This window comes from Mauremys reevesii, linkage group 12 (genome assembly GCF_016161935.1).
Source record: "Mauremys reevesii isolate NIE-2019 linkage group 12, ASM1616193v1, whole genome shotgun sequence".
Classification (NCBI taxonomy): domain Eukaryota; kingdom Metazoa; phylum Chordata; order Testudines; family Geoemydidae; genus Mauremys; species Mauremys reevesii.
In genome coordinates this window covers 23,271,507-23,295,243 of record NC_052634.1, presented here as the reverse complement: position 1 = coordinate 23,295,243, position 23,737 = coordinate 23,271,507, and the positions used below count along the sequence as shown (strand labels likewise).

At 52.4% G+C, this 23,737-nt stretch overlaps 4 non-coding genes across 4 annotated transcripts; 2 read left to right on the top strand and 2 right to left on the bottom strand.

Moving 5' to 3' along the window:
- Positions 1-1,416: 1,416 nt before the first annotated feature.
- Positions 1,417-1,488, bottom strand: TRNAQ-CUG. Its single transcript has one exon. It is a non-coding gene; the product is annotated as a tRNA-Gln (tRNA).
- A 4,960-nt stretch (positions 1,489-6,448) lies between these two features.
- On the top strand, positions 6,449-6,530 carry TRNAS-GCU. The gene has a single exon. It is a non-coding gene; the product is annotated as a tRNA-Ser (tRNA).
- A 6,886-nt stretch (positions 6,531-13,416) lies between these two features.
- TRNAT-UGU lies at positions 13,417-13,490 on the top strand. The gene has a single exon. It is a non-coding gene; the product is annotated as a tRNA-Thr (tRNA).
- Positions 13,491-17,858: 4,368 nt separating this feature from the next.
- Positions 17,859-18,075, bottom strand: LOC120376546. The gene has a single exon (XR_005587404.1). It is a non-coding gene; the product is annotated as a small nucleolar RNA U3 (small nucleolar RNA).
- Between the last annotated feature and the right edge of the window lie 5,662 nt (positions 18,076-23,737).

Genomic DNA, 23,737 nt, shown 5'->3' with positions numbered 1-23,737 from the left:
TAACCGCGTCTCTCTCTCCTTGCAGGTGACCCTGCAGCAATCGGCAAACATCCGCAAGATCGTGGGGGGCGCTTTGAGCATTGGGCAGGCAGGGGCCAGGATCCCAGCCCCCCCGCCCCGAGAATGGGACCCAGCCCCCCCTTACTTTTTACAGGGATTAAAGAGGGGCAAAGGGGGGCAAATCAGAGGAGGGAGGTGGCCAGGGTCTGAGCAGGGGGTGGAAATTGACTGGTGGGGGGGTCAAGCAGCTGGAGGCAGAGTTAGGAGAGGGGCTGAAGGGCAAAGTCAGGGAGGGGGGAAGGAGCCGGGTTAAGCCCAGGGGGAGGCGCTGCCAGAGGGTTAAACCCCGGCACAGGCAGGGGCAGAGGGGTAACAGTTACCCTGGGGAGCTGAGACTCCAGTGTTTGCAAAAACAGGGTGGGGGGAGCAGAGGGGCTTTTCTATTTCCCCTCCCACAGGCAGCACCTCTCAGCATGGGCTTCCCAGGGCTGGGCTCTTAAAGGCACAGGCATCCCACTGCCTAGACACTGCAGCTCCTCTCTGATGTGACCTACTGAGGTGCTGCAGTAGGAGTCTCAATTCAGTGAAACCGGGCATTCCCTATACGCCCCCCAGCCAGGGGGCTGTGCACCCCCTCCCCCGAATTTCCCCACCACCCCCCCAGTGGTCAGGTAGTTACATGCAGCGCTGCCATTGTTGTCATTGGTTGCAAATTTGAATGGAAATTGAAACATTAACACACACTTTAAAAGCAGATCCAACATATGAAAAATACCTGTACCTGAGAAAGTAAAATAGGATTGAAAAGTCTGGACAAAGCCGGGTTTCCTCACCCAGCTGTTGTGTTTGCTGACAATGTCGGTGCCTTGGCTTCGGCAATGTTGGCCAACCTCAGAATTTCAAATGATGATTTGGAAGCAAGGTGCGAATGACTCTCCCCTGACAGCTAGTGATGAGCCAGGGTTGGGGGAGGCTTTGGGACCAGACTGTATTTACATGAACTCACCTACTCTGCCGAGGTGTCCAGCAGACAGAGCTGGGCCGCCTCTGCTCTAGGTGCCCAGAGGAGGAGGGAAGGTGTGTGGGGCTCCAGCCTGGGGCTCTTCCTCCCTCCTGCCAAGCCCTGACTATCAATCCCCGCCCTGGCCCTTCTTTCTTCAAGCGCCATGTGGGCCAGAGGAAAAGTGTGGCAGGAAGCACCAGGGCCAAACTTGTGGGCACCAGGTGAAGCAGCAAGAATCCCAACCATCAGGGTAGCAAGTTCTAGAGCCCCAACCCATTGTGGCCACCCCAGCCAAAACCCTAGCTCTAGGAGGTGTGAGTCACCCAGGAGGAGGGGGAAGATTAGCTCTTGCACAGCTGGAGACAGGGAAGTTGAGCACTGGGAGCTCCAGGGCTTCACCACAAGCCAACACAAGGTCCCACTGAGATTTGAACTCAGATTGCAGGATTCAGAGTCCTGAGTGCTGCCCATTACACCATGGGACCAGTTCATACTGCCTTCTTTGCACAGTGGTGACCCTCATGGGGCTGGTTTGTGTAAGGGGCTCTTGGCCCTTTACTAAAACTTAGTGTGTGTGTGTGTGTGCGGGGGGGGGCGGGGTTGGTTGGCTAGTTCCCAGTCCCAATAGAAGGGGGAAGGGCCAATGGGAAATCAGGACCCTGAGACTGACAGTCCCCTGGGCAATGGGGAGAGGCCAAAGCTCCAAGTTAGCCACACTGACAGGCCAGGCAGTGTAATGAGGGAGTCACCAGGCCAGGGGGTCCCATCCTCCGTGGGAGCTGGAACTGCCTGGGCCAGAGTGGGGCAGAGCTAAGGAGAGAGCAGGAGCCGGAGAAGAGCCGGGGAGCAGAGCTGCGCAGGTGTAGTGCCAGAAACTGCTCCCTGTAGGACTTTGCTACCTGCAGCAGTTACTGAGACCTGAGGTTGTTCTTTTTACTGACTTGTCCTAATTGGCTCAAACTTGACAGTGGTTTCTCTAGCAAAGGCCAGTCCCTGGCCCCTTGGTCCAGACATCCTCATTCACACCAGGCTGGGGTGACCAGATGTCAAAGATGAAATATCGGGACGCGGAGGGCGGAGCCAAAAAAAAAAGCCGGCGGCTCCCCCCCCCCACCAGGCAGCAGTGGCACAGCCCCATTTCCACCCAACTCTTGGCTCCAACCCCCGATACACCCCCAGCTCCCCCATCCCCTCGCTCCTGGGCCCAGCCTGGGCTCTGAGCTCTGCAGCCGAGCCGCGCTCCAGGTCCCTCCTGCAGCTCCCGGGCAAGGGGCGAACCAGGCAGCCGGGCCCGGGCCCTCCCAGCAGGAGCGTGTCTGCCCCATGTGTGTCTCTGACCCCCACCCACATGGATCCTGCCCGCTCCGCACATGGGCAGCAGGTTATATCTGTGCGGTGCCCGGGCTCCAGGAATATTCAGGGCCGGGTGCCCTGCTCCAGCAACAGTTGGCGCTGGGTCTCTCCCCCGGCCCTGCCTGGATCGGGCCCCGGCCCCCCCACGTCTCCCCCCGCTGCCGCGACCCTGCCTGGAGCAGGTCCCCGCCCCACCTGCCACCCCTCGCACGTATCCCCGCCGCTCCGCCACGTCCCGGCCTGACAGAAAGCAGCGCGCCCCTCTCCCCTGCCTGCTCTGTGCTGCCAGAGAACTGCTGTCTGCTGCCCCAGGGTCCTAGTGCCTGCCCGCACTAATGGCGAGGCAGGCTGCCCTTACCCTGAGCCTCGCCAACACCCCAAACCTCAGCCCCAGCCAGAGCCCTCATCCCCTGCACCATAATCCTCCCCCCCGCCTGAGCCCTCATCCCCCTGCACCCTCATCCTCTGCCCCAGCCAGAGCCCTCATCGCCCCTGCACCCTAATCCTCTGCCCCAGCCAGAGCCCTCATCCCCTCCGTACCCTCAGCCCCAGCCAGAGCCCTCATCCCCGCACCCTAATCCTCACCCCAGCCAGAGCCCTCATCCCTCCACACCCTAATCCTCATCCCCAGCCAGAGCCCTCATCCCCCCACACCCTAATCCTCAGCCCCAGCCGAGCCCTCATCCCCTCTGTACCCTCAGCCCCAGCCAGAGCCCTCATCCCCGCACCCTAATCCTCAGCCCCACCCAGCGCCCCCATCCCCCTGCACCCGGATCCTCTGCCCCAGCTCTGAGCCCCCCCACAGCATGAACCCCTCATCCTCAGCCCCACAGCCCTCACCCCTGCATTCCCTCCTATCCCCAAACTCCCTCCCAGAGCATGCACCACCTCCCCCTTCCTACTCCCCCACCCCCAGACCAGAGCCTGCACCCAAACTCCGTCCCAAGGCCTGCACCCCTCACCCCCTCCTGTACACCCACCCCCTGCCCCAGCCCGGAGCCTGCACCCAGCACCCAAACTCCCTCCCAGAGCCTGCACCCCTCACCTCTTCCTATGCCCCTACCCCCAGCCCAGGACCTGCACCTCATACTTCCCCCCGAAACCCCACCCAGAGCCTTAGGGTGGGGGCAGAGTTTGGGGGGGAACGGGTTCTGGGCACCACCAAAATTTCTACAAACTTGCCACCCATGCTGCCTGGCTGATGTCAGCATCTCTCTGTGAGGTCACCACCTCCCCACCACCTTCGACCAATAGTCTGAGGTCCTGCAAAAGTCTTTGTGATGTCACTGCCACACCTCTCCCTTGCTGGGCTAATGTCCTGCCCCTGGCCAGGCACTTTGGAGGTTTGAGCTACTCCCTGTGGATCACCCCACTCAAGGAGCGTTCGTTCTAGGAAGCAAGCCGGCTAGACAGGAAAACATCAGACGCTGCTCCCAATGCTACACTCAGTTTTTCAGAAATTAGTCAACTTTAGGGCCAGAAGAGACCATTAGAGCATCTAATCTGACCCCCTGCATATCACAGGCCTCCTGTATGACACAAGAGCTACTTTTGGGGCAAACACATTCCAGAAAGTCATCTAGTCTTCATTGAATGACATCAGGAGATGGTGAATCCACCACTTTCCTTGGTAGCTTGTTCCTGTGGTGAATCATCCTGGCTGTTGAATATTTGTGCCTTATTTGTAATATGAATTTGTCTCTTTTCACCTTCCAGCCATTGGGTCTTGTTATGCCTTTCTCTGCTTGATTAAAGAGCCCTTTCATATCCAATATTTTCTCTCCATTAAGGCCCTTCAACACTTCAATGAAGTCACCTTTCAATCTTCTTTTGATAAGCTAAACAGGTTGAGCTCGTTCAATAGCTCACTAGAAGGCATTTTTCTCCAGCCCTCAGAACATTTGGTGGCTCTTTGGTCATCAGATTCCTGAACTGCAGCTGGATGTGGCTCTTGTTCTTCTGCACAGCACAGCTCCTGGAGAAGAGGGATCTGCAAATGTACATTCATATGACAACTTTGTTTAATTGATGAAAACATAAACTAGACAATTAGAGGATTGGAACTGATTTCAGCTGATGGACAGCTTTGCTAGGTTTTTATGCATTTGGACAGCAAAATGTTGAGTTTTACATTCATATCAAGCACCCCCGTATAGTGGAGCCCCTGAACAGAATGGAGAATGGAAATGAAAATGTTTTCCTTTTTTTTTGAAAAAAGAAAGAAGGTTATCAAACAACACAGGGGTTTGAACTAAGGACCACTTGACCAGCAGTCAGGCACTCTACCACTGAGCTATGCCCCCATGACAACAAGAGTATTGAATTGTGATCTCCAGGACTTTTCAGGACGGACCCTGCTTCCTCGAGCTCCTTTGCCATTCCCAGACCACAGGAGGTTTTAAAAATGGGGTTTGATTAAACTTCTTAAATGTGGTAAACACCACAGCTTGCACACCCACCGATATAGCTTCTCCCACTGACATAGCTGCCACCTCTTGGGAAGTGGATTAACTACACCCCCAGGAAAACTCCCACCAGCACAGAGTAGTGGTTCTCAAACTGTGGGTCAGGACCCCAAAGTGGGTCATAACCCTGTTTTAATGGGGTCACCAGGGCTGGCATTAGACTTGTTGGGGCCTGGGGCTGAAGCCAAATGTCTGATCCCCACCACCCAGGGCTGAATCCCTCAAGCTCTGGTTTTGCCCTCCCCTCACTGGGGCAGGGCTCAGGCTTTGTCTCCCCTGCCTCTGCCCAGTGTGGAGGGGCTTGGTCCCTCTTTCCAGGGCCATGTAGTAAGTTTTTTTTGGCAGAAGGAGGTTGCAGTGAAAGGAAGTTTGAGAAACCCTGGCATAGAGCCTCTGAATATGTCTAGACTTGGCTCCCTGTGGCAGATCAGACACTGAAAGTGCAGCCATGGAGACACCACACACCAGCCTTGCCTATCAGGCAAGAATCAAACCTCCACAGAAAGATGCCTGTTGTTTTCTAACCCATCTCCCTAAGCCCTCAGCCAGCACCACTTAACAAAGGGGCTTTTCTACACTATGGTTCTGGTCTCACTAAAGGGTCATTTCCAATTGTTTGCTCAGACCAGCATTAGGGAAAATGGTGCCCTTGGCAAAGCTTGTACTTTGGCACTTCCCCATTGCCCCTGGACGATCCCCACTCCCCCTTTACCGCTAGCTCCTGCACTCCCAACCCTTGCACCTCCTTCACCCCTAACTCCTGCCCCTCCTGTGCCCCCTTTGCCCTTAACTCCCTGGGCCACCAGCCATTGCCCCTCTCCTGCAGCCCCTTCACATAGCCCCAGCGCTGGGGGCCCCCACTTGTTCTCCCTTCCCTGGGCTTTGGCATCACTAGCCGCTGATTAGTGAGTAGGGTTCAGTGGTCCCCAAAATGTGGGGCATGATTCCTAGGGGGACACAGAGGAACATTCATGGAGGCACCTCAGGGCCTGAGCCAGCCCCCATGGAGGGAGCAGCACTCAGCCCCACTCTGCCCCAGCTCTTCCCCAACCCCACCCTCAGCCTGGGCCTCTGGCTCCCAGCTCGGCCTCGACCCCCTTACCCCTGTCTGCACCCCTTTCCCCAGCAAGCAACAGCCCCACTCCCAGCCCATGTTCTCAACTGTGACTTCCGAGGGGCCACAGCCATGGCTAAGAGGTCACAGAGTGAAATGTTTGGGGACCACTGGTTTAGGGTGATGTTCTCAATCACTTCTATGAAGTCCAATAAAAGCTATTCCTCACCCACCGACCCCTCCATCAGGACAGTCTAGGTATGTTCTGTTGCCCTTCACTCATGCAGGAAGGATAATAACATTTCATTCCATTGAATCCTAAAGTGATTTGTAACCCACCACCAGCCAAAACTGGTCATTTTGGGAAAGCGGCCCCATCATGCTGCATAGCTAGGCAGAGTAGGTGTGTCTGTGCAAACACGGTCTGTTCCTGAAGTCTTTCCCCCAGCTCCTCACTGGATGTGAGGGGGGAGCTCATTCAGCCCCTGCTTCCGCTTAGTATTTAAAAAGGCCTTATTGTCCCTAGCTCTGCTGGCCTTAGATTTCTCCTTCTGTCCTTTTTTCAACAGCTCACATGAGGTGGCCGAGTGGTTAAGGTGATGGACTGCTAATCCATTGTGCTTTGCATGCATGGGTTCGAATCCCATCCTCATCGCGTGCGTTTAGTTTTCACCCCTCCTTTGTAGACAACCATCTCCCCCTTTGGTACAATGACAGATCAAACAATGTTGCTTCTTGCAAACAAAAACCTTCTCAGAAACTCAGAACTCCCTTGCTTTAAATAAAATGTCTAAATCCCAGATTTCTTTAAAAAAGAAATTCTCTGGTGCTGTATTTCTTAGTTTTTATCTCAAGAGGGAACATCCTCATCTTCTCCCCCAAACACCCTGGGACCTGCCCAAATTATTAAAATACCCTCAACCCGAGCAAGGCCAGAGCAGTGAACCAGAGCTAGTGTCTAGGCCAAGCTGTTCTGAAGGAGGCAACTCAAACATTTTCTCCCTGCTTCCCTTGGCAAGGTCTGACTGAGAAAACAAAATTCCCCAAACTGAAAATTTTCTGCTGAAAAACTAATACTAGTCTGTTTGGGGACTTTGGTTTGCAAGTATTATTGTTATTATTCTCTTCTGATTTCTGAATCAGTTCAGTCTTTGTCCTCCAGGTGTGTTTCCACCTGCTGAGTTGTGGGGGAGAGAGGCCAAGTCATGATGTCTCTTCCCCTCTTTCATAGTTTCTTCCAACTTGCTAGGAAGCTCCTTTGTTACCATGTGAGTCAAGCAGTGTCCATTGTCGCTGTGCTATCTTGGGTCTGGTCTACACTAGGACTTTAATTCGAATTTAGCAGCATTAATTCGAATTAACCGTGCACCCATCCACACCAGGAAGCCATTTCATTCGACCTAGAGGGCACTTTAGTTTGACTTCGGTACTCCACCCCGACGAGGGGAGTAGCACTAAATTCGACATGGCTATGTCGAATTAGGCTAGGTGTGGATGCAAATCAAACTTACTAGCTCCGGGAGCTATCCCACACTGCACCACTCTGTTGACGCTCTGGACAGCAGTCTGAGCTCGGATGCTCTGACCAGCCACACAGGAAAAGTCCCGGGAAAATTTGAATTCCTTTTCCTGTCTGGACAGTTAGAATCTCATTTCGTGGGTGGACATCGGGGCGAGCTCAGCAGCACCGGCAGCGATGCAGAGCTCTCCAGCAGAGGAGTTCATGTAATCTCTGAATAGAAAGAGGGACCCAGCATAGACAGACCGGTAACTCTTGGATCTGATCGGTGTGTGGGGCGAGGAGTCTGTGCTTTCGGAGCTGCGCTCCAAAAAACGGAATGCAAAGACCTACGAGAAGGTCTCCAAAGCCATGAGAGACAGAGGATACAGCTGGGATGCAACGCAGCGCCGCGGGAAAATCAAGGACCCCAGACAAGGCTACCAACAAATCAAAGCGGCAAACGGACGCTACGGAGCCTGCCACCACTGCCCCACCAGTGACCATGGACTCTGACGATGGGACAGTGTCGACGGACAGTTCCTCAGCGATGTTCGCGGACGGGGAAGATGAGGAAGGGTTTGTGGAGGACGAGGCAGGCGACAGCGCTTACAACGCTGGTTTCCCCGACAGCCAGGATCTCTTCATCACCGTCACGGAGATCCCCTACCAACCGTCCCCGGCCATTAACCCGGACCCTGAATCAGGGGAAGGATCACTCGGTAAGTGCTTTAACCATGTAAACTTTTATTCTTAATATAACAGGAATCTGAAGTATGTGAAAACAAGGTCTCTCTATATATGGGGCTGGAACAGAAATCCTCCTGGGAGATCTCCACGAAGCTCTCCTGGAGGTAATCTAAAAGCCTCCGCAGGAGGCTCCTGGGGAGAGCTGCCTTATTGGGTGCTCCGTGGTAGCACACTTTTCCGCACGAGGCTTTCATGAGCTACTCAGGGAGCATTGCCTCCCCGAGCACGGCTGCATAGTCCCCTGGTTTGTGCTGGCTTTCACGCAGCATGCGCTCTCTAACTCCTTCAGTGACCGTCCTCAGGGTGATCTCGCTCAGAGACTCCTGCATCTAATTAGGGGAAGTACTGTAATGTTACGCCTGGTCCTAAGTATTTTTAAAAAATCTCCGGACAGACGTCATAGCAGAGACTCAGCACTCTGCTGCGTGACGAGCGTAACGGAAACCCAAAGAATCAAATGGACGCTCATTGAGGGAGGGGGGACTGAGGACACAAGGTATCCCACAGTTCCTGCTGTCTCCGAAAAGCATTTGCATTCCTGGCTGAGCTCCAAATGCTTCTAGGGTCAAAAACAGTGTCGCGGTGGGTCAGGGCATAGCTAGGCAATTTAAGCAACCCCCCACCCACCCCCAGAAGTGAAAGGGAAAACAATCCTCTCTTGACTCTTTTACATGTCACCGTATCTTTACTGAATGCTGCAGATAGACGCGATGGTGCAGCACTCAACACCAACATCCTTGTTTCCCCCACGCTATGGATGGCTGGTGGTACAATAGGATTGATATCCATCGTCATCATCAGCCTATTGGCATATGGGCAGTGCAAAAGGACTGGTAACCATGCAGACTACCATCCGTTAGGTCAAATCAAGGGCGCCTGGCCCTAATTTTTCCTGGTAGATGGTACAATATGGCTGATAACCATCATCATCATAGCAACAGGGGGCTGAGCTTCATCAGCCCCCACCCTTCATGTGTAAAGAAAAGATTCAATTGCCCCTGGACTAGCAGCAGGATGCTGGGCTCCTCTCCTCCACACTCCTTAATGTCCTATCTGGACTATCATAGCAACTGGAGGCTGCCTTCCACTCATTTCTCACTAACAAGTCACTGTGTTTTATTCCTGCATTCTTTATTACTTCATCAAACAAGTGGGGGGACAATGCTATGGTAGCCCAGGAATGCTGGGGAAGAATGGAATCAACAGGTGGGGTTGTTGCAGGAGCACCCCCTGTGAATAGCATACAGCTCATAATCTATGCAGGATCTGACACAGAGCAGCTGGGCTCTCTGGTTCTCTGATACAGTGGTTCTCTAGTATACTTGCCCATATTCTAGGCAGGACTGATTCTATTTTTAGATATCAAAACGGAAGAATTGACTCAGGGAGTCATTCCCAATTTTGGCTTTTGCACCCCTGGTTAAGAGCAGCCAGGAGCACTTATGATAACAGCAAATGGTGCAGCGCAAAAGGACTGGTAGCCATACCCATCTTATTACCAATTTATGGTGTGGTAGATGGTACAATATGGCTGGTAACCATCTCTGCTGTCATGCAAAAGCATGCTGCTGTGTAGCGCTGCTGGACCGCCTCTATCAGCGGCATCTGGTACACATACGGTGACAGGCACAAAAGGCAAAACAGGATCCATGGTTTCCACACTGTGGCGTGTGCCGGTGCAATCCAGGGAAAACGGGTTTGAAATGATTGTCTGCTGTAGCTTTCCCAGAGGAAGGGATGGCTGACGACATTTACCCAGAACCACCCACGAAAATGGTTTTTGCCCCATCAGGCACTGGGATCTCAACCCAGAATTCACAGAGACAGACTAGACTGTAAAAGCAACAAAGAATCCTGTGGCACCTTATAGACTAACAGACGTTCTGCAGCATGAGCTTTCGTGGGTGAATACCCACTTCTTCAGATGCAAGAAGTGGGTATTCACCCACGAAAGCTCATGCTGCAGAACGTCTGTTAGTCTATAAGGTGCCACAGGATTCTTTGTTGCTTTTACAGATCCAGACTAACACGGCTACCCCTCTGAGACTAGACTGTGTTCATTGTTCACAAACATTTATCTTGGCAAGGAATTCACTCCCTTTTTCCCATCACACAGCTTGGACTGTCTCCAGACCCGCCACAGCATCCCCCTCACAGAGGCTGGCAAAGATTAGGTGGCGAAATAAAAAGACATGGGACGAGATGTTCGCTGAACTTATGGGGTGCTCCCGAGACGACGCGGACCAGCAGAGCCAGTGGAGGGAGACCCTCTCTCTGTACCAGCGCTCACACAGTGAACGGGAGGAGAGGTGGCGTGAGGAAGACAAGCAGGCGACTCAAACGCTGCTTGGACTAATGAGAGAGCAAACGGACATGCTCCTGCGCCTTGTGCATGTTCTGCAGGACCTCCGGCAGGAGGACAGAGCCCCCCTGCAGTGTATCTGCAACCACCCTCCCCCGCCACAAAGTCCCATACCCCCCTCACCCAAAATAACCAGAAGGAGGGGCGCCAGAGGCCGTGTAAACTGTCACTGCACCCAAGCAGAGTGCTCAAGTACCCAAAAGCTCTCATACCCTAAATTTTGAGAAGTCCTTTCCTTCCCGCCTCACCCAAGCCCCCATCCCAGTTTCATCCCCTAACTGTCTAGTTGATAATAAAAAATACTTTTCTGTTAATTACTGTTTCCGTCATGTTCTTTTAGAGGAGACTGTGTTTGAAGGGGGGGAAGGGGGTTGGTAATGTGACAGGACAATCACCTTTACCAGGGTACAGACATGGGGGCAGGATCAGCAGCAGGTCACACACACACTGCAGTCAGTAGGCACCCTGGTCGGTATGGGAGGTGGTTTGCAGGTTCTGTGTGGGTGGGGGGGTACGTGACTTTGTAGCGGGGGAGGGGGGTTACAGATCTCATGCAACGGTCCCTGTCCTGGACCACAGAGCCACGCAGCAGAGGAATCTGTATCCGTCCTCCCCCGCCAAAAGGCCACATAGCCCCCGCACACAGAGTCCCAAAAAGGAGGGATGGCAGGCTCCGTTGAAACATCCAGTCCGGCACTGCAGACCACTCTGGGAGCAGGAGCCTGTCATTCCTCGAGTTTACAGGCGGTCTTTACATCACCACACACCCTACCCAGCACAGTCTGCGTCCCAGTTTCAACCCTTTAATGCAAAGTCATCAATAAAGAAACCTTTGTAAAGTTACAGTGGAACATGTATTTTATTTTTAAACGTGTGTTGGAAGTTGGGAAAGCGGGGTGGGCGGGGTATGTAACTGCAGATGCTAGTCAACAGTCACTTGGTAAAGAAACAGGGGCAGGTTCAGCTTCTCTGTAAAGAAACTGAACAGTCACAGGTCACACTGCTCACTGCTCGCTGGTACTTGAAGAGTTCCTTGTCGCTGTGCAAGGCGCCTGCATAGGGCTTCACGAGCCAGGGCATTAGCGGGTAGGCTGGGTCCCCGACGATCACTATAGGCATCTGCACATCCCCAAGAGTTATTTTGTGGTCCGCGAAGAAACTACCTTCCTGCAGGCGTCTAAACAGACCAGAGTTCCTGAAAACACGCACGTCATGAACTTTGCCTGGCCACCCGACGTTGATGTTGGTAAAACGTCCCCCATGGTCCACCAGTGCTCGCAGCACCATTGAAAAGTAGCCCTATTTCTCAGCAGCTGACTGTGGAAGAGGTGGACGATAAGGTGTGAGGAGTTGACAACGGCCATAACTGCAGCGGGATCCGTGCTCAAAGTGCTGTGGCGCCTGCGCTGTCACTGAGCAGAAAAGTGCACGAACAGATTGCCCGCAGGCGCTTTCAGGGAGGGAGGGAGGAAGGGAGGGCCTGATTGACGGTTCAATGATGACAGTTACCCAAAACCACCCTCGACACATTTTTCCCCCCAGCATGCATTGGGGGGAAATCCCAGGATTCCAATGGGCAGCGGGGAGTGCGGGAACTGTGGGATAGCTTCCCACAGTGCACCGCTTCCAAAGTCGACGCTGGCCCCGTTACTGTGGACTCAGACAGTCGAATTAGTGTATTTAGTGTGGATACACAAATTCGACTTCATAAGGTTGATTCCACAAATTCGAATTAAGTAGATTCGAAATAGTCTTGTAGTGTAGACGTACCCTTGGAGAAGTCTGCATTGTACACGGTTCCTGGGCTAGTCCTTGGGAGTGTGGATCCCTTCAATGGGCCAGCAGCGAGTCTGGCTCCTCCCTTGTCACACCTGAAAGGCTGGTGGGGGGCATTTCTCAACCTCATAACATATTTCAGTAACACACACAGAGCAAAGCTTTATAACTTCCCAACCAATGCGAGCACACACAATCCAACACGATATTAATGTTCAACAGATCAAGACTTTTGAAATGATACGTCACAAGGCAGACTTTGAACAAACCATGTCATCATTATATGAGAGTGGTGAATATAGGGCTTCCCGGTGCTGCTATGAGCACAGCGTGCCACACCTGGGCTTACATTGCAATGGAGACGTACCCTTAGAGTCCATCTCTCCTGGGATAAAGATGGCCCACACCTGACTCTCTGCCAATCCCCACTGGGCCCTGAGAAGTGTTGTTCGTGTTTGTATTCTATAAAGCAGAGGAGCAGATGAAGTTTTGCTCCCAAGGTGTGTGTGTGATTCTTTGGACAGGTCTACACTACAAAATTAGGTTGGTGTAATTACATTACTTAGGCTGGCAATGCAGTTCTATCAAGCTAATCCCGGTATAGATAGTGGCTCAGCTGTCAGAACTTTCTGGAGCTATGAAAGGGGAGGGACCCAGCCTCTGTAGCAGGAATGCAGGGCAGGTGAGTTCACGGCAGGCATGGTGGGATACTGGTGGAGACCAGTTATGGTGATATAATGACCAGCAGCATTTACACTGACATTTGTCACTTTAAGTTTGCTGCAAAAAGCACTAGGCCTCTCGTCGAGGTGGTTTTATTTTGTCACCAAAACAGGGCAATTTTGTCGCCAGACGTGGTATTGCAGTGTGTGCACCAGCCAAAAACTGCTGACCGAGGGAGCGTTGTGTGTTTTTCACACATCTGAGCAATATAATGATGCTGAAGTAACCTTGTAGTGCAGACCTGGCCAAAGATTCTCTCTCTCTCTCTCTCTCTCTCTCACACACACACACACACACACACACAGAGCTTGCAAGGAAAACCTCACCTGCTCCTCTGCTTTGCAGAATCCAAACACAAGCAAAGCTTGTCAGGCCCCAGTGGGGTTGGCAGGGAGTCAGGTGTGGGCAGACAGTGTGTTGCTGCCACAGGCAGGCACCATGGCTTAGCTGGCTAAAGCACCTGTCTTGTAAACAGGAGATCCTGGGTTCAATTCCCAGTGGTGCCTTATTGACTAACCTTTGGGCAACCTGGTATTGGCTACTGTGGGAGGACAAAACACAGAGCTCTTTGGTCCAGCCCAGTATAGTTGTTTAAATTATACTCACAGGCACTGATAACAGACTTACTGAAAGTTTGGGAGTTAAGAGCTGATAGGTCAGTGTTCCAGCCTGTCACAGATGATCCTGCTTCCTCTGGGACAGGGGCAGGTCTGGGCTCTCAGGCTGAATGGCTCATTGTGGCTGCCAGAACCTGTGGGCAGCTCATTTAGTTTACACCGAGGGTTGAGTCCTGCTTTGTGCACCATGTGTGAGAATGAAAATCCTAAACCGCCCTTTGAAATAACGAATGCAGCAGGACGTGTTATTGTCCCTGCCCCAAAGCAGACAGACCAATGGAGAAATGCCGTTGAGTCCAGGGTAATACTCCACTGCCATTTTACCTTGTTTGCTTGCTAAACTCCCTCCCAACCTTGAGGGCTCCCAGAGCCCAGTATTGAGCCTGAGCCGAGATGTCTATGCTGCAAATTTACCACCCCACGGCCCTAGCCTGGGAGCCTGCACTGGCACGGGACAGCGCTGGGTGTTTCATTGCAGTGTGGACATAGCCTAGCATTATGTCTACACTGCCATTAACACTCCCAAGTCACTATTCTCAAACCCTGGGTCAGCTGATTCAGGCTTGTGGGGCTTGTGCTGCAGGGTTATAAAATTACAGTGTAGACACTTGGGCTTCAGCCCAGCCTCCGAGACCCCACGAGGGGTGAGGGTCTCCGAGCCTGGGCTCCAGTCTGAGACCAAATGTCTACGCTGCAGTTTTTAGCCCCACAACCTGAGCCCCAGAAGCCCAAATCAGATCATCCAGGCCAGCGGGATTTTGTCACAGTATAGATGCCCTCTCAGGGTATGTCTACACTGCAATGTAAGCCCAGGGTTAGCAGAAGTCATGTCAGCAGCCCCAACACATTAACATAAACCACGAGGGAAAGACCCACCCCCAAATAAGCTGGGCAGTGTCCTTCTCCCTACGATTTGTAAGTCCAGCAACCAAAAGTCCTTTAACATGAGTCATCCCCTCTCTGCACCCCACTCACAGCTGTTGTCCTTAGTCAGAGCAAGCCCAGAGGTGCCTCTGTACAGTTCACCTGCCAGCCTGGGAGGAAAAGGGGGAAAATAAGAAGGCCCCATACTCACTATGTTGTCTAGGGACTCACTCATCCCTCCACAGCCACCCTGTCCTAACATTGGTCTAACACCTAAATTTTAGTATTGGGACCCAGACCCCAGCCCACTTGGCTTTGGAACCCCTGTCCCCTGCCTAGCAAGTGGTATTGAATTGAGGGTGAGTCCCTCTATCAGGGTCTGCCAAGCACAGTTGTGCTGCCCTCGCTTCACACAACAAGGATAACAACCCTTTATTTCTCCTGCCCCTGTAACATGGAGACTGGGAATCCAACACCAGCCACAAGTGATCATTTCGGCAAGCAACCCAACCTATTTCCAACATACTGTAAATCCACATGCAGACTCCTACACGAAACCTTGCAAGAAAATCTTCCTGAGGGGTTCTGAAGCACCTGCTGCTGGAGGGAAGGAGGGAGCTGTGGGTTGGGATTGAGGGGCACAGGGAATAGGAGGGGCCTGTGGGTTGGGATTGAGGGGCACTGGGAATAGGAGGGGCCTGTGGGTTGGGACTAAGGGGCACTGGGAACGGGGGGGGCCTGTGGGTTGGGATTGAGGGGCACTGGGAATAGGAGGGGCCTGTGGGTTGGGATTGAGGGGCACTGGGAATAGGAGGGGCCTGTGGGTTGGGATTGAGGGGCACTGGGAATAGGAGGGGGCTGTGGGTTGGGACAGAGGAGAAGGGTGAAGAGGAGCAGGCTCTGGTTGGGAGTGAGGAGCAGTGAGCATAGGAGGGACTGAGGGTTGGGACTGAGGGGCACTGGGAAAAGAGGGGACATGGGTTTGGGCTGAAGAGCATCTTCATTTCCGGATCCAGCAGGACAGGGGAAGGCAGCAGGTGATTCTAATCGCTTAGGGATATTCTGTGTGTGTGTGTGTGCAGGGGAGGAACATGCTATATGCCCAGAGGCCTTTATTCCTCCAGGCTGCAAGGACGGAGGGGCTGTCAGGAAGTTGCCCCTTCAAACCCACACAGAAAAAGGCCCTTCTGAGGAAAGGCAAAATCCTGCAGAGAAAAAGTAACATCAAAGAGGACATGAGAAAGACAGTTTAAGATCTTCATGAGTAGTTTATCACCTGACCATGGATTTGAACTGTGGATCCCCAGATTAAAAGTCTGATACTTTACCAACTAAGCTAGTCAGGCTCATGAAGCACAGGAGCAACTTGGTGCAGAGGAGAAACTAGTCAAGAAAACAAGAGCAAGAAACAATAGGGGAAACCTGCTGCTCTCTCTGGCCCGGTCAACACTACGAGTTTATATCAAAACGTCTGTTAGTCTATAAGGTGCCACAAGACTCTTTGCTGTTTCTACCAACTGAGCTAGCCAGGCTCACATAGGAAAAGTGCAAGTTGGTGCAGAGGTGAAGCTAGCCAAGAAAATTCTTGGGTGAGTTCCCAAAGCCTGAAGGGTCAAAAATATTGTCACGGGTGGTTCAGGGTATATGTCCCCCCCCCCCCCGCAAAAAAAGCAAACGGAAAAAAATTGTTTCTCGCCTTTCTTCAATGTCACCGTATGTCTACTGGATGCTGCTGGCAGACACGGTGCAGCAGCGCTACACAGCAGCATCCCCTTTCTTTCCCTTCCTGAGGGCAGATGGTATGTGAGGACTGATATCTGTCATCGTCGTCCCGTGAGTGCTCCTGGTTGGCCTTAGTGAGGTCGGCCAGGGGTGCCTGGGCAAAAATGGGAATGACTCCCAGGTCATTCTCTTCTTTAAGCTTTGTCTAATGGAGATTCAGTCCTGCCTGGAATATCATAGCAGGTGGAGGCTGCCCTCCCCTTCCTGCCTTTGAATTCTACTTGCAGAGGCAATAAAGTCAGTGTTGTTTCAAATTCATGTACTCTTTATTACTTCATCACACAAATGGGGGGATAACTGCCACAGTAGCCCAGGAGAGATGGGGGAGGAGGGAAGCAATGGGTGGGGTTGTTGCAGGGGCACCCCCTAGAATGGCATGCAGCTCATCATTTCTGCTGGATGTCTGGGGCTCTGACCTGGAGCCACCATTTGCCTGTCTGGGTCTTTAATTGGCTTGCCTGATAGTCTAGACAGGACTGACTTTCCATTAGACAAAACTTAAAGAAGGGAATGACCTGGGGAGTCACTCCCATTTTTGTCCATGCACCCCCAGCTGATCTCACTGAGGCTGGCCAAGAGCACCCATGACAGCAGCTGATAGTACAGTATAACTTATAACTGTCATTGTCAATTAGCAAAGCAGCAGACAGTACAGTATGGCTAACAACCATCTTTGCTAACTTGCAAAAGGTAAGGGGATGCTGCTGTGTAGCACTGCAGTACCGTGTCTGTCAGCACCATCCAGTAGGCATACAGTGACAGTGAAAAAAAGGCTGAACGGGCTCCATGGTTGCCATGCTATGGCGTCTGCCCAGGCAATCCAGGGAAAAGGGCGCGAAATGATTATCTGCCGTTGATTTCATGGAGGGAGGATTGAGTGACGACATTTACTCAGAATCACCCACGACACTGTTTTTGCCCCATCATGCACTGGTATCTCAACCCAGAATTCCAATGGGTGGGGGAGACTGCAGGAATTATGGGATAGCTATGGGATAGCTACCCACAGTGCAACGCTCTGGAAATCGATACTAGCCTCAGTACATGGGCGCACACCGCCAAATTAATGTGCTTAGTGTGGCCGCATTCACTTGACTGTTTCCAAAAACCGGTTTCTGTAAAATCGGAATAATCCCATCGTGTAGACATACCCTGACACAGCTTTAGAACCCTCTACCCACTATACGGCCAAGAGACAGCAACTCTCAGATCCTGTGTGGATTGTCTGATGGGCTTGGGGCCAAGAGCAAACTGCGTACCCCCTGCCAGAGCAGGAGAAGTAAAAATAGGGGCTTCCCAAAAAAAGGGAAGGGAAGAAGAGAGAAGCAAGTGCAAAAGGAAAAGAACATGCAGACACAGAACCCTACCTAAATTCTGAAATAGATTACAAGAAAAAAAGAGAGAGAGAGCAGCATAAAGAAAATTTAAAAAACTTTCAGTAAGAACTGAATTAGAAACCTTTAAAACACCAGTTTTCACACTACCTTTACTTTTCTTCCAAATTCTACTAAAAGAAATTAAGACTTGCCACTAAACAACAGCTTTAAACAAGCTCAGATAACAGAAAAGAAAACCAAAACATTTATTTTTAAATTTGTTTTATAAGGACTAACCACTCAGTCTGTGTTCTCTTCTTCTCAACTTCCTAAAAGGAAAGCAAGAACAGTCATCAATAGCAGACAGCAGGTGCATTAAAGCAACACTGTCCACTCACTTCATGCTCAGAAAAGAACACTTTAACTTCTCATCGTGGTTAGCAAGGTCAGACACTTTCAACCACAATTCTCTAGTTACAAACTATAGAAATGATCCCTGAAAGTATAGTCTTAATAAAGCTGTGCTCGGCTACACACCCAGGCTAATGTGCACAAGCTTTCTTCCCATGGTGAATGTTTTCATACAGCGGGTTTCACCCCCAGCGAACTAAAGGACACAAGTCTAAAGCCAGGTCCCCATGTCATAAGCACAATCGAGGCAGCTTTAGCGCACTGGCCATTAGAAGATGTTTATGTCTCTATTTACAGAAACACGCCTCCTGATCAGGGGCGGCTCTACGTTTTTGGCCGCCCCAAGCAGTCATGCGCGGGAGGCGCCCCGGAGCCGCGGGAGCAGCGGACCTCCCGCGGGCATGACTGCAGAGGGACCGCTGGTCCCGCGTGGCTCGGCTGGACCTCCCGCGGCTGCGGACGGTTGGCTGGTCCAGCGGCTCCGCTTGAGCTGCCGCAGTCATGCCTGCGGGAGGTCCAGCTGAGCTGCGGGACGAGCGCCCCCTCCGCAGTCATGCCTGCGGCAGGTCCGGTCGTCCCGGGGCTCCGGTGGACCTCCCGCAGGCCCAGCCTGCCGCCCACCCCCGGCCGCAGGGGACGCCCCCTAGATTTTGCCGCCCTAGGCACCAGCTTGTTTTGCTGGTGCCTAGAGCCGCCCCTGCTCCTGATTAGCATGCGGAGCTCCTACCGACCAATCAAACCCTCCTGCTGTTACTGCCCGAACCGGCCCCGCCTCTCACAGGCTCTGCTCTGCCACGTGCCGCTGCCGCGCCCGTTTCCCGCAGGCGGAGCCCGGCCCGGCGCAGCTCTGCCCGCCCGGGGTTGCCGCTGGTTCTCTCCGGTTCCCGGCGCTAGAGACTTCGCGAGTCACGTGACCGGGGGCAGGCGCCGCCTCTGGCTGCTTCGAGACTGGAGCATCCCGGGAGGGGGGAACCAGATGGGTCATTAGTGCCCAGCAGCAGCAGCCCCCGCCCCCTCCACCTCCTCTCGCTCCCCCAGCGCCTCCTGCCCGCTGACAGGGGGGGAGGGAGAGGAGCTGAATGCGAGAGTGGGGCACTGGGGAAAGGGGGGGGGGCAGGGCCTGGGAGGAGCCCGAGGGGGGCAGCCCCCCAGCATAGTGGAAACTCGGCGCCCCTACATCGTACTAGTGCAACCGCAACCGTTTACATGCTGCAAAGCGGAGGCCGAGCAGCGGGATTTGGTTCAATTGCTGCTCTCAGCACAATTCCCCAGCGCCCTGCACAGTGTATCCAGGAGACAGCAAGTCTCGAGTTTTGCAAGTCTATCGCCACGATTCCCCCCTTGAAACAGCAGCACCCAGAATTCATAGCGATCTAAATATCCATAACTGTTAGTGAGCCCAGCCAAATAGTCTGGAGTGGAAGCTAGAGAGAGCTGGCATCGGAGTCAGGTGCTGGACACGTTCGTCTCCCTGGAGAGTGATCGGTAACCATCTGTAGAGGTGTAACAGGCATTTAACTAGTCTCTTTCTCCTGAAAAGCGGGACAAGGCAAAGGCTTAAAGCTGCCTGTAGGAGAATTTTCAAAGCCATACAAGTGATCTGGGCACTCAATTCCCACTGATTTCTAAACTGGTTTTCAAAATCCCCCACCACAAACAAATTAAAAAAAGGCTGATGAACAAACCCCTCACAACAACGCCTAGAAAAACGAAGTATTCTATAGATTGAGAAACAAAACCAGCTGTTATAAACTTCCCAAAGCATAATTTAAAAAGTCATATTTCAAAGCTTTTTCATTCATTCATTTAATACAAACCCCGCCCCCAGTCTATGCTGTCTCCCTCCCGCTTCTCCAGCGGGAAGAAGCAGCGGGCATCAGCGCCAGACAGCAGCTGCATTCAAGCAATCCCGCCTATTCGGTGCCGGATTGGAAGAAAACATGGTAAAAATCGTCCTCCAACAATCCCTTTGGCAAGCACGTCTCTAGCTAAGCGCCAGCCATTTCTCCTGCAAAGACACCCTCCCTGCTGCCAATCCCCGGCTACCCTGATTAACGTCGTAATGACTCGTTTTTTAAAACAAGCGGTCACGAAAGAAAATGGATCAAACAGCCTTTTTGTCAACAGGTGGGCACGTTCTTCACAGAAGTGGGGGGAGCACACTTTGTAGTTTGTACAGGTCGAGTTTATTGCCCGCCCTAGAGGCTCCCAGCACCCCTCAATTCCCTCCCACAAGAAGGGATGTGCCTATGTGCACATCCCTCTCCCATCCCACTCTTTTTAGGGGCTCCCTGAAATTCCCCCAACCTCAGACCTTACCAGAGAATCTCTGCACCCTTATTCTCCCCATACCAAGTTCCCCACACTTCTTCCCACACCAAAGGCTCTGTTCACACGCCCATTCCCACCAGGGGCGGCTCTAGGCACCAGCAAAACAAGCTGGTGCCTAGGGCGGCAAAATCTAGGGGGCGGCAAAAGGCTGGGGCCCCAGCTCATCCTGCCGCTGTGAGCTGAGGAGCGACCCGTCCCCTGCAGTGGGGGGGGGGGCAGCAGGCCGGGCCGGCGGACCTGCCGCAGTCATGCCTGCGGGAGGTCCACCGGAGCCCCGGGACGACTGGACCTGCCGCAGGCATGACTGCAGAGGGGGCGCTCGTCCCGCGGCTCGGCTGGACCTCCCGCAGACCAGGACTCGCATTGACCAGATTTATGCTTAGCTTTTGTGTCTTTAGCATGTTGCTTCTCAGATTCTTTCTTGGCCTGACTTGTTACACTTTGACACTTAACAGGCCAGAGTTTGTGCACCTTCCTATTATCCTCACTAGGATCTGATTTCCAAATTTTGAGGAATGACTTTTTGCCTCTAACAGCCTCCATTACTCCTGGCGCTCACGTCCGTGAACCCGAATACTCTCTCAGTCCTCAAAGAGAGACCTGGAGAAGGAGACTTGCTGAAGCAAAGCCACAGGGGTCTGTGAGGTTTCCCTGGCTCCTCACCCCTGTCCTGCCTGGCTGATGTCAACATCTCTCTGTGAGGTCACCACCTCCCCACCACCTTTGACCAATAGTCTGAGGTCCTGCAAAAAGCCTTTGTGATGTCACTGCCACACCCCTCCCTTGCTGGGCCAATGTCCTGCCCCAGGCCAGGCACTTTGGAGGTTTGAGCTACTCCCTCAAGAACAAATGGATATAAATTGGCAGTCGGGAAGTTTAGGCCTGAAATTAGACGAAGGTTTCTAACCATCAGGGGAGTGAAATTCTGGAACAGCCTACCGAGGGAAACAGTGGGGGCGAAGGACCTCTCTGGCTTTAAGATTAAGCTTGATAAGTTTATGGAGGGAATGGTTTGATAGGAGAACGTGATTTAGTCAATAGGTCAATAACGTGCAACCACTGGTAATTAGTACCAAGGGTCAATGTTGGGATATTGAAAGTCTTTTTCCAGAGTGTCTGGCTGGAGAGTCTTGCCCGCATGCTCGGGGTTCAGCTGATCGCCATATTTGGGGTCGGGAAGGAATTTTCCTCCAGGGTGTTGGTGTCATTAAGCATAACCCTAGGTAACTCAGGAGGGTAGAAAACCACAGTGTTAATGAAGCCTTTCTGTACTAGGCCTGAATTGAACCAAAGTTATTTTATGCTTGTCTAAGATTCCCTTCATGTTAAATTCTAGTCGAACTCACAAGTCAGAATTAAGAATGGAATGTGTAACTGCTTCTTATCAGTGCAACACTGGCACCAGGAGATAATAAAAGGGGGCCACTCATCTCTGGTTTAGAAGGAGGAGGGGAGGGGAGGCAAAGCAATAAATCCAGAAGTAAACCAACCTAACAGCCTTGAAAAGTTACTAACAAGATGAATTGTTTGCTGTCAAGGATGATTTAATTGCTAACTATACAATATGTCTACTATATAGGAGGGGAGTAAAGGAGGGAGGAGAATAGTGGGCGGTAACAAAAATGTCTAACTAAAATCATGTATAAGAAGGAAAACACAGCTTGCACCTGTGTGCAGGATTTGAGATTGCAATGTCTCCCTTGCACCTTATTTGGGCTCAAATAAACTTTTTCTGCATTCTCCACCTTGGTGTGTCTATTGGAGCGAGGTACACCGGGCAACGAACCACTGTTTGCTGCCTCAGGCCTTTTGGGCCGGCAACAAGGGTAGATTGGCAGAGACCCTGGAGGTTTTTCGCCTTCCTCCGCAGCATGGGGCAGGGGTCGCTTGCTGGAGGTTTATTTGCTACTTGAAGTCTTTAAATCAGGATTTGGGGACTTCAACAGCTGAGTCAAGGGAGAGAATTATTTCAGGAGTGGGTGGGTCAGCTTTTGTGGCCTGCATCTTGCGGGAGGTCAGACTAGATGATCATAATGGTCCCTTCTGATCTTAAGTTCTATGATTCTATGATTCCCTGTGGATCACCCCATTCAAGGAGCGTTCGTTCTAGGCAGCAAGCTGGTAGTTTTGGATCATCTGCAAATTTTGTCAACTCACTGTTTAGCAGGTTGTTTATGAATATGTTGACTAGTACTGGTCCCAATACAGACACCACTAGTTACCTGTTTCCATCCTGAAAACTGACCATTTATTCCTACCCTTTGTTTCTTGTCTTTTAACCATTTATTGATCCATGTGAGGACCTTCCGGAGGTGAAAGTAAGCCGGTATGTTCCAGTGTGGGGTACCGGCAAGAGCTGATACGCTGTGGCGGCCGGAGCCCCTGGCCCTTTAAATCACCTCCCGAGCCCCCCTGCCGGAGCCCCAGGGAGCAAATCACTGCCGTGGATGCTGCTCTCTCTCGCTCTGCCAACACAGAGCAGGGGCGGCAGAAGCTTCCTTACAGTGGGGGGGGCACCGTTGTCTGAACTGTGGCACCCCCATGACACCCCTTCCCTAAGGACCCCCACTCACACCACCTCTCCCCCTGAGGCCACACCCACAGAACGCCTCTTCCCCAAGACTGCACCCTCCCCCCCATCATTTGTCCTAACAGCCAGTAAAGAGTGGTGGGGACATGGCCCTATAACCCCCCTGTTCCAGCACCCCTGACACCGAGCTAAGCAGGCAGCAGTGTGTGTGTGTGTGCGTGTGACAGAGAGTGCTGTGCTGAGCTGAGCCAGTGAGAGAAGGGGGCTGATGTCGGGGCTGTCCCCTGCCTCAGGACTGGTCGCTTCCAGCAGCTGTCTGAACTTAGAGACAGTGTGTGACACACTCACTCTTCCGCAACGCACACACTGTCTCCCCCCCCCCACACACACACATGCTCTCTACCCTATCACACACATTGCAGTTGAAAAGCAGCTGGCAATCTAGTAGGATGCCCATTGAACAATGGGATAGAAACCTGCATCAAGTGATGCTGTACCAGCCCGTGAGGCATTGCAAACCCTTCCCAAAGCACCCTGCAGCCAGTTGCACAGTGGGATAGCTACCCACAGTGCACTGCTCTCTGTGGCAATCCAAGAGATGCTAGCATGGATGTGCTCTGGTGACACAGGGGAATAGGGTGGACATGCAACAGCTGCTCAATTAAAACACTTTAACTTAAGCCACATTATTCTTTCATGTAGACATAACTTAAGAGTGAGACAAGACCCAGCTCCATTGAAACTAAAGAACCACAACTTCCTGCGTAGCTGGCAGGATTTGAACCTGCGCAGGGAGACCCCCATGGATTTCTAGTGCATCGCCTTAACCACTCCGCCACAACTACTTGCTTGGTATGGGGCTTTCACTGCACTCTAGTTCTGTTCTCACTGAGTGATCAAGT